Genomic DNA, 11,488 nt, shown 5'->3' on the forward strand with positions numbered 1-11,488 from the left:
TTGTAGTTTCTTAGTAACAGTTAGTATTTCAATATTGTATCAGTTTCTGATATCCTTCAAATGTGAATTAAAGGGAAGAAGGAAAGTCTTTCATGGGTTATCATTTTTAACTTCTGAACAAAATAGACACCATACATTACTCACATTCCTAAAAATTTAAGAATGCAAATGCCTAAGAAAATGTAGTGAAAAGTAAATGGCAGCTGAAAGTAGTGAGCTGCCAAAAATAAGAATGACATTGTCATTATTAGCAAGAACCAAGATGTTTGAAGAAGAGCAGTTTATACATTCTGAATGTAAATAACTTGCATGTGTTGTGACTCAGACAGTATAGAATCTGCCTGCAATCAGGAGATTTGGGTTTAATTTCTGGGTCAGGAAAATCCCATGGAGTAGGAAATGGCTACCCACTCCAGATTCTTGCCTGGAGAATCCCATGGACAGAGGTGCCAGGTGGGCTACAGTCCATGGGGTCACAAAGAGTCAGACATGACTGAGTGACTTTCATGTTATTGTTAATATTAAAAATAAATACAGGAAATTCCCCGGTGGTCCAGTGGTTAAGATTCCAGGCTTCCAATGCAGGGGGTGTGGGTTTGATACCTGGTTGGGGACCTAAGATCCTACATACTGCACAGCATGGCCAAAAACATAAATAAATTAATCAAATTATATTTTAAAATATATAAATAAATACAGACTTGAATGATCCAGTCATCTATTTTGTTGACCACCTAATGGATACAAGGACCTGTTACAGATGTTCAGATATACAAAGAGAATTAAGATTTAGCACTGCATTACCTGGCCCTTTAAGGACTTGTTGGAAAATGCAATTCAACATGGAAAATTCAATCAGTTAAAACAGCCCTTTAGGTAGAGCTGCTGTTGGTAGAAGTTTACTTTCTCACATAGTTGCTTCCAGATGGCCATTTCAGCACGGCGGCTCCTTGACACGAATGTAGCATCACTTGTATCTCTAGGAAACTTTGACTCTGCGTTAGCACAGCCCTTCTGCTTGGGTGCTCAACACCAAGAAGCAATTGTATCGACTTATTAGGAAGGTCTTGCAGGTCATGGGCCTTTTGGGAGACCCAAGCTTAGCTCACTGCCCCCAGACTGACCCCAAGGCTGCCCTGAATGTAGCAAACTAAGCACAGTACGTTGAACCCTTTGCATATTTGTGCTGCAGATTAAATTCATATAATTTTGTAGCAAGAGATCAAGCTTTGTCCCTGCAAAGGCTCCCTCATTCCATCTCCGATAAAAATAAGCAAAGCTGCTTTTAGAAGCTTTGTATACTTTTCCCCCTTCTGACAGCCTTCAAGCGGCACCATATGATTTGGTCCCCGAGACATACAAAGTGTTTTAATTAAAGGTTGTCTAAAAATACAGAACGTTTTCACAACCACATCTGCCATTAACTCTTCTGACATTCTGGCAGCATTAGGTCCTGGAAAATTCTTTACATATGAAAAAGTATCCAAGTGTGCTTGCACACTGCTGGCTGTTTGCACCAACAAAACCAAACGGTATGTTTACAAGCCAGTGACCACAATGATTAGAAGCACTGCCGGGCCTGTGGCAATTTGTTTTTACAACTTGAGAAACAAGCTGAGAGATTTTGTGGCATATTGCTGAATGACTGTAAACATCCTGTAAGGAGAGGTAACAGCCTAAGTGTCCATTAGAGCAGAGGTCCCCAACCTCCAGGATTTCTGATGCCTGATGATCTGAGGTGGAGTTGATGTAATAATAATAGAAAAAAAGTACACAATAAATGTGATGTACTTATATCATCCCCAAATTATTCCCCCACCACACTCCTGTCCATGATAAAATTGTCTTCCATGAAACTGGTGCCTAGTGACAAAAAGGTTGGGACCACTGCCCCAACTCAGAGAACTTTTTTTTTCTACTGTGCATGCTAGGTTGCTTCAGTCGTGTCTGACTCTGAGATGCCATGGACTGTAGCCCACCAGGCTCCTCTGTCCATGGGATTCTCCAGTCAAGAATACTGGAGTGGGTTGCCATGCCCTTCTGCAGGAGATCTTCCCAACCCAGGGATCAAACCCAGATCTCTTATGTCTCCTGCACTGGTAGTCAGGTTATTTACCACTAGTGCCACCTGGGAATCTCCCAGTTGGGTGCCAACTATTTCTGTGATCTTGAACAAATCAGTGAACTCTTACAGTTTTCATTTTTTATCTATAATAGCAGCAATAGCTAATAAGAAGGAACAACATGCCAAGAAATATACAAACTGCTTTACGTTGATGATGAAACCTGATCCTAACTACATCCCAATGAGACAAGACCTATTATTATGCTCATTTTATAAGCCTCCTTCCTTTTGCTTGTTTATGCTTTGTATGATGGCAAAGAAAGCTTTTCTCTAAGAGGTGATGGAGGGTCATGGTAAACAACACACACTCAGACAAAGAGTGCCTAGTTTCTGTCATTTACCAGCTGTGTGATCTCGGGCTAACTACTTAACCTCTCTGAGCCTTCTTTTTTCCCTGCATCAAAATGTGGGTAATAATAGGATCTACCTTATAGGCTTATTAATAAGAATTAAATAGTTAATATGCACAAAGTGCTTGTTTGTATATAACAAAGAACTTGCTTGTTCTACACTGTATAGAACAGTGTTTGGTATATAATAAGTTCGGTGAAAAAATAACAAATCTGGATGATCTTGGGTTGGGTCTCTTCTAGACAGAAGAATTAGGTCAGGGAATTGGATCCTTGATGAGTCAGGGCAGAGAAAAAAGACGTGCCTTTGTGAATGGCCTCTGTCCAGATGGGCCTTTAGAACCGCCAACCTGAGGCAAAGAGCCTTAGGGCTGCCCCCAACGAGTCAGGCTGGAAGATGCAGAGCTGCCCTGTGGTCTCTGTCTGTATTTGGAGACATCTTCACAAATGGTAGCAAAGCTCAACCAAACACACAGCAACAAGAGCCACATTCAGCGAGGGGCAGAAGTCACCACGCTGCATGCAGAATTCCAAGCTGCCAGTCCCAGTCAGGCACAATTATGACACTCCTTTCCTCCTTCTCTGCCAGCCCTACAGCAACCTTGCCAATAATCTATCAGAACCCAAGAGCTTAAATCCAATGTTTGTTCTTGGTCCACCCTGGCCCACATATGGACAGCAGCCTTGCAGGAACAAAGTATTAGCTCTTTCATTCCTTCTTCAGCCTAAATATTCTTCTCTTACAAATGAGAGGCTGCTGTACATATATCCCAAGGCTACTGTGGGTATCATAGGAGTTCTCCTCTTTGAGATCACAGGTTGAAGGTCTTTGTACCCAGGAACGCACCTCATGTATCTTTTCATTCATCAGAACTTAGGGAGTAAAGTGAGAAGTATGCATCAGGGAGAGAAAAGCTGTTCATATGGAAGATGAGGGGCTTATGGCAGCTGGAGGTCATGAGTAGAAAGTGGGTCTGCATTGAACAGGTTCAGGAGAATCAGGTTCAGGTGAATCAGAGGGAAGAGAGCAAGAGAACAGATAGGATGTCAAAGAGAATCTGGGGCTGACCATTGTTTCATGGGAGTAGCTGCAGTCCATGTGGGGGACACTCAGAGAAGACACTGAAAGAGAAAAATTTTAAGAAATGTTGCTAAAGGGACTTCCCTAGTGGTCCAGTATTTAAGACTCTATGTTACCAATGCAGGGGGCATGGGTTCAATTCCTGGTCAGGGAACTAAGGTATCACACCCGTGCAGCCAAAAACAAAATAAACATTTTGTAAATAAATAAGTGAGAGGAGCTGAGCCAGAGCATGCAGCCTTCCATGGCGCAGGGAGGGACTGAGTAAGTTCTCTCTTCTACCCTTCGTAGCATCTCCTCTTCTCCCCTTCACACACAAGCACTCTAGATTTCTTATCGAGGCCATCACCCCAGCAATGATATCAACAAGCCCCATGGTGATTCCTGAGCCCCCTTCTAACAAGGCTTCACACAGGCTTCTGTGCTGGTGGGGACTCTCGCTGGTGGAAACCTTTGCCCCTTCCCCCTTCACCTTCCATGACGTCACACTGCCTTCAATAGTCATCCTCATCCTCCGATTGTGCCTTCTCTACTTCTCTGTAGACTTGCATTCCCCTACACCCTATTTTATTTTTCCTAAGGTCTCCACGCTAGGGTCTCGGTGTATCACCGTGCATCCCTTCCCTGAGTAGCCTCATCAACACACACAGCTTCAGTACCATCCAGAATGTAAGAGTGCTCTTCAGAGCTCCAAAGAGCCCTGTCTGATTGTGCACTTTACATCTCCACTTGGATATCTCAAAGATCATTCCTATTCAGTGTGTCCCAAACGGAACGTGTTATCTTCCCTTCAGACTTGGTTCTCTTCCAAGATTCCACCTCTCGGTAAATATCAAAAATAATAAGAGTGAGAGCAAGCAGACACTCTCTGCTTCCCAGATCTGCAACACCATGCTACACATATTAAAAGTGACTTCTATAAATCTCTCACTTTGCACCGGAATCCTAAAGTGTGGTCCTTTATTATCACTTCTTTTACAAATAAACAAAGGAAAAGAGAAGTTAGATTACTCCTCTCCTTTAATAGGTGGTGGCTTATGACTACTGAGCCTGTGCTCTAGAACTGGGGAACGGCAGCTTCTGAGCCCATGCACTGCAGCTATCAAAGCCCACGTGCCCTAGAACCCATGCTTCACAGCAAGAGAAGCCACTGCAATGAGAAGCCCACACACTGCAATTAGAGAGTAGCTCATGCTTCCTGCAACTAGAGAAAAGTCCAGGCAGCAACAAAGACCCAGAATATCCTAAATAAATAAAGTAATTTAGAAAAAAATTTTAAGTGGCGGCTCCAAGAGGTGGAAGCAATACAAACATTCACTAATGGATGAACGGCAGAAGAAAATGTGGTCTATGCACACAATGAAACGTTATTCAGTCTAAAAAAGAAAGAAATTCTGACATAGGCCACTGCATGGATGAACCTTGTAGACATCACGCTAAGTGAAATAAACTAGTCCAAAAGATAAATCACTTTGCCAGCAAAATTCCATATAGTCAAAACTATGGTTTTTCCATAGTCATGCACAGATGTGAAAGTTGGACCATAAAGAAGGCTGAGCATTGAAGAATTGATACTATGGAACTGTGGTGCTGGGGAAGATTTTGAGAGTCCCTTGGACTGCAAGGAGATCAAACTAGAACATCCTAAAGGAAATTAATCCTGAATATTCATTGGAAGGACGGATGCTGAAGCTGAAGCTGCAATACTTTGGCCACCTGATACGAAAAGCCGATTCATTAGAAAAGACCCTGATGCTGGGAAAGATTGTGGGCAGGAGGAGAAGGGGGTGACAGAGGATGAGATGACTGGATGGCATCACCGACTCAATGGACATGAGTTTGAGCAAGCTCCGGGAGACGGTGAAGGACAGGGAACCCTAGTGTGCTGCAGTCCGTGGGGAAGCAGAGTTGGACATAATGGATCAACTGAACAACAACAACAAAGAGATAAATATCATATGATTCTGCTTATATATAATGCAGTCAAATTCATAGAGACCCAGAGTAGGACTGTGGGTGCTAGGGGCTGGGAGAGGCAAGTAAGGGAGTGGTTGTTTTGTGGGGACAAAGTTTAGGTTTTGCAAGATAAAAACATTCTAGAGATCTAGTGAAAGTGAAGTTTCTCAGTCGTGTCTGACTCTTTGCAACCCCATGGAGTGTAGCCTACCAGGTTCCTCCCTCCATGGGATTCTCCAGGCAAGAGTACTGGAGTGGGTTGCCATTTCCTTCTCCAGGGGAATCTTCCCAACCCAGGGATCAAACCTGGGTCTCCTGCATTCCAGGCAGACACTTTAACCTCTGAGCCACCAGGGAAGCATAGATATAGTCAACACTAGTGAATTGTGCACTTAAAGCCATTATGTTATGTAAATGTTATCTTCTGTGGCATTTACCACAATCAAAAACAAGCAGATAAATTAAATACATAAATGGTGGCTCCACTTTCTACATGGTTGTCAAACCAGAAGCCAGGAAGACGTCACTGATGCCAATGTCTGATGGATGGATGGATGATGGAGGGATGGATGAATGAATGGATGGGTGGCTGATTAACTAAGAGGGACAATCAGAAGCTGAACCTACGTGCCCCTGTTTTTGTCCTCCACATTTACCTGAAAGATAATATTTTTTGTCCTTTCCACACTCAACCATGTCTTCAGTATACTGCGTGGGTGTTAAACACCAGAAGTCAAGTGATTCTTATAAACCTAAAAAGAGACCAGCTGCCAGACACATGCTAGCAATGAATAAAACTGAGAGGAGAGGAAAACAGAGTTCTAATCACAGCACAGGTGACAGTGTAAAGAGCACTAAACAGATGTCTAGAAACATGCTTCCAGTCACAGCTTTCTGGCACGTCATTCGTGACTTCAGGGAAATCTCCCTGCTTTCTTAGTTTCTCCAATGCTTTTTTTTTTTTTTAAAGTTAGCCACAATGCTGTCTTCATAGCTCAGAATCCTTCAGTTCAGTTCAGTAACTCAATCGTGTCTGACTCTTTGTGACCCCATGGACTGCAGCACACCAGACTTCCTTGTCCATCACCAACTCCTGGAGCTTGCTCAAACTCATGTCCATTGAGTCAATGATGCCATCCAACCATCTCATCCTCTGTGGTCCCCTTCTCCTCCCACCTTCAATCTTTCTCAGCATCAGGGTCTTTTCCAATAAGTCAGTTCTTTGCATCAGATGGCCAAAGTATTGAAGCTTCAGTTTCAGCATCAGTCCTTCCAATGAATATTCAGGACTGATTTCCTTTAAGATTGACTGGTTTGATCTCCTTGCAGTCCAAGGGACTCTCAAAAGTCTTCTCTAACACCACAGTTCAAAAGTATCAATTCTTCAGCGTACAGCCTTCTTGTGGTCCAGCTCTCACATCCATACATGACTACTGAAAAAACCATAGCTTTGACTAGATGGACCTTTGTTGGCATAGTAATGTCTCTGGTTTTTAATATGCTGTCTAGGTTGGTCATAAGTTTTCTTCCAAGGAGCAAGCATCTTTTAATTTCATGGCTTCAGTCACTATCTGCAATGATTTTGGAGCCCAAGAAAAGAAAGTCTGTCACTGTTTCCATTGTTTCCCCATCTATTTGCCGTGAAGTGATGGGACTGGATGTCTTGATCTTTATTTTTTGAATGTTGAGTTTTAAGCCAGCTTTTTCACTGTCCTCTTTCACTTTCATCAAGAAGCTCTTTACTTCCTCTTCACTTTCTGCCATAAGGGTGGTGTCATCTGCATCTTTGAGGTTATTGATATTTCTCCTGCCAATCTTGATTTGGAATCCTTATTGGGCTTATTAACGAGCTTCAGTTTATTTTGATTACAGCATTTGAATTCTTAGATGACTTCTCGTGGGGTACAAAAGGAAGGCTTAAAATCAGAAAATTCATTTAAGAAATAAGTATCACCTTTAATTTCTATCTGGTGTTGTTTCTAGACCAGGGACTAGTGTTTTGCTGCATTTAAAAATATCAGTTTTAATGTTCTCCTTTTATTCACTGTAGTCATTTATTTGGGGCCTCCCTGGTGGCTCAGATGGTTAAGAATCTGCCTGCCATGTGGGAGATCCGGATTTGATCCCTGGGTCGGGAACATCGCCTAGAGAAGTGAATGGCTACCCACTCCAGTTTTCTTGCCTGGAGAATTCCATGGACAGAGGAGCCTGGCATCATTTATTTGCAGTTTTATAAACTCCTTGGAAGGAAAGTTATGACCAACCTAGACAGCATATTAAAAAGCAGAGACATTACTTTGCCAACAAAGGTCCGTCTAGTCAAGACTATGGTTTTTCCAGTAGTCATTTATAGACTATATTTATTGGACTATAAGGAAAGCTGAGTGCCGAAGAACTGATGCTTTTGAACTGTGATGTTGGAGAAGACTTTTGAGAGTCCCTTGGACTGCAAGGAGATCCAACCAGTCCATCCTAAATGAGATCAGTCCTGAGTGTTAATTGTAAAGACTGATGTTGAAGCTGAAACTCCAATACTTTGGCCACCTGATGGGAAGAACTGACTCATTTGAAAAGACTCTGTTGCTGGGAAAGATTGAAGGCGGGAGGAGAAGGGGACCACAGAGGATGAGATGATTGGATGGCATCATTGACTCAATGGACATGAGTTTGAGCAAGTTCCAGGAGTTGGTGATGGACAGGGAGGCCTGGCATTCTGCAGTCCATGGGTTTGCAAAGACTCAGGCACAACTGAGCAACTGAACTGAACTGAACTGAAACTGCACTTTAAATTAACATAGAGGAAGTCATGGTCATTTCATTATTAGAATGATTACTTTCTCTTCATCATAAATGCTACTGAGTGAAGTCATTTTATGAACTGCAGTTCATGACTGCAGCATATCATATATGTGTCAGTCATCAAAACACATTTTCTTTAAAAAAAGTTAATAAACTATAAGTACCACAAATTGAGCTTCATCTTTCTATAATCACTGAATTCTATTTGTGCCCTTTCCAGAAATTACTTCTGCAAAGGAAGAAAACCAAGCTTCAGATCTGCATTAAGTCTAATTAAGATAAGTACAGTGGATGACTTGAGTGAGGCCCATACCACCAGGCAACTTCGGTTCATTTCCTGTCTAAGTGTAAATAAACACATCCACTTTGCTGTTAATAAAAGCAATGGCAGGGCAATAAAAAGCTTAGCTGACATGAATAAAGATGAAGTTATGAATATTTAATGACAAAATGCCCCAGTTAAGAGACACAGACCTGGAATCTGTTAGTCCAAATGCATGTGAATTTCCACCAGTAAGGAAAGAATGTGTAAGTTTCACAGTGATGCTGAGCTTCAGATGTGTGAGTTGCATAAACTCAACCTCAACCAAGACTTTGGGGTTTATTTTAGATTTGGTATTTTAAATGTGGGAAAGAAGCAATGCTCATAAATGGTAGATGCAGTGTTCCTTTGTCAGGGGGTGGGTGAATGTGGTTGAACAGAAGCCAAGTTATAGATTTAAAGAAATGTAATCGTTATAGTCAAAACTATGGTTTTTCCAGTAGTCATGTACAGATGTGAAAGTTGGACCATAAAGAAAGCCAAGCACCGAAGAACTGATGCTTTCGAATTGTGGTGCTGGAGAAGACTCTTAAGAATCTGTTGTACTGAAAGGAGATCAAACCAGTCAATCCTAAAGGAGATCAACCTTGAATGTTCATTGGAAGGACTGATGCTGAAGCTCCAATACTTTGGCCACCTGATGTGAGTAGCCGACTCATTGGAAAAGAACCTGATGCTGGTAAAGATTGAAGACAACAGGAGAAGGAGGTGACAGAGAATGAGATGGTTAGGTAGCATCACTGACTCAATGGACATGAATCTGAGTAAACTCCAGGAGATAGTGAAGGACAAGGAAGGAAGCCTGGCATGCTGCAGTCCACGGGGTCACTAAGGGTCAGACACGACTTATCAACTGAACAACAACAAAAATCTTCTTTCCTGTAAAGGTTAACTCCAAAAGTACAATTTTTAAAATCTGTTTGAACGTGTTTATATTCCAAAAAGTCAAACAAGAGATTTTATCTAAAGGAGAGAAAAAAAAGAGATGCAGGTGGTAACCACATTTTGTTTAGTGCTCAGGCAGCCATGCAGATTGGAGACCAGATTTACATACGTCAGCAGGCGACCCTGGGCACGTCCCTTTCCTATTCTGGACTCAGTTTTCCTGGCTACACACTTTAAGATGGAAGTCCTCCAAAGTCTCATTAGCTTGGGACCTCCCTGGTGGTCTAGGGGTTAAGAATCTGCTTTGCAATGCATGGGATGCGGGTTCAATTCCTAGTGAACTAAGATCCCACATGCCATGGGACTCTGCCTGCCACAAGGAAAGAACCCACGTGACCAAACGTGATCCTGCATGCTGCAACTAAGACCTGACACAGCTAAATACATAAAATTTTTTTTTAAAGAATTTGGAATAATAAAGGGAAGGTATCTAATTCAAATGGATTAAATAAGAAAATTTCACTTTAAAAAAACAAAACAACAACAACAAAACACAAAGTCTTTTAAACTGGTATATTCCAGGATTATATTCAAAATCTCATCGAAGCATAGGTTGAACTTTTCCTGCTTCCAAATTTTCTTAAGTGAACATTTCCCTCCTGATTTGCATATGTGCTTAGTCGCTCAGTCCCTGATAGCTCAGTTGGTAAAGAATCCGCCTGCAGTGCAGGAGATGCCAGTTTGATTCCTGGGTCAGGGAGATCTGCTGGAGAAGGGATAGGCTACCCACTCCAGTATTCTTGGGCTTCCCTTGTGGCTCAGCTGGTAAAGAATTCACCTGCAATGTGGAAAACCAGGGTTCGATCCCTGGGTTGGGAAGATCCCCTGGAGAAGGAAAAGGCTACCCACCTCAGTATTCTGGCCTGGAGAATTTCACGGACTGTATAGTCCATGGGGTCCCAAAGAGTTGGAGACAACTGAGCGACTTTTACTTTCACTTTCAGTTGCTCAGTCGTTCCTGACTCTTTGTGACCCCATGGACTGTAGCCTCCCAGTCTCCTCTGTCCACGGGATTTCCCAGGCAAGAATACTAGAGTGGGTTGCCATTTCCTCCTCCAAAGGATCTTCCTGACCCAGGGATCCAACCCATGTCTCTTGCATTTCCTGCATTGGTAAGCAGATTCTTGACCTCTAGAACCGCCTGGGAAGCCCAATTTGCACGTGAACACCTCAAGTTTGGTTGTTGAGAGTCCTTCCAGACAACTTGATCTATTTTATGGCTTTAAATCATTAACTCAGCAGACTTGCTGAATGCCCTGTAACTTGTTTTTAGAAAGTGTCAGGGAGCCACCAGGCTAAAAACCAAACCCTGAAATGAATGCCTTCACTTGAAATTGGTCCCCAGGGAAACCCTCCCTGTGTAGCAGATGCTCCCTGTAGCTACTATTTTATTTCATTGTTTTCTAATGCCATTGGTGTTTCTAACTTAATCTGTAGAACTAAAATAAAATTTACATCTGTCTATGCCTTCTTTTTAATACCAGACTGAACAGAACTTCAACAAATGTAGTAAGAATGCTGGGAAGAGACAACTGCACAGAGAGTCCATGGCCCATCTAAAATTGCATGACATCCCTTCTATGTGGATTCTAAAAAGAAATGATACAAATTAACTTATTTACAAAATAGAAACAGACTCACAGACTTAGAGAATTAACTTATGGTTGCCAGAGGGAAGGATGGTGTAGTTAGGGAGTTTGGGATAGACAGGAACACACTGCTATATTTAAAGTGGATAACCAACAATGTCCTGCTGTATACACATGGGACTGTGTTCAATGTTATGTGGCAGCCTGGATGGGAGGGGAGTGTGGGGAAAGGATACATGTATATGTGTGACTGAGTGTCTCTGCTGTGCACCCGAAACTATCACAATATTGTTAATCAGCTATATTCCAATATAAAGTAGA

The 11,488-nt window shown here is 42.2% G+C and overlaps 1 non-coding gene across 1 annotated transcript; it reads right to left on the reverse strand.

Moving 5' to 3' along the window:
* Window positions 1–5,797: 5,797 nt before the first annotated feature.
* Window positions 5,798–5,869, reverse strand: TRNAS-GGA (transfer RNA serine (anticodon GGA)). The gene has a single exon. It is a non-coding gene; the product is annotated as a tRNA-Ser (tRNA).
* Window positions 5,870–11,488: the final 5,619 nt, after the last annotated feature.

Source organism: Bos indicus, chromosome 21 (assembly GCF_029378745.1).
Source record: "Bos indicus isolate NIAB-ARS_2022 breed Sahiwal x Tharparkar chromosome 21, NIAB-ARS_B.indTharparkar_mat_pri_1.0, whole genome shotgun sequence".
Taxonomy (NCBI): Eukaryota; Metazoa; Chordata; class Mammalia; order Artiodactyla; family Bovidae; genus Bos; species Bos indicus.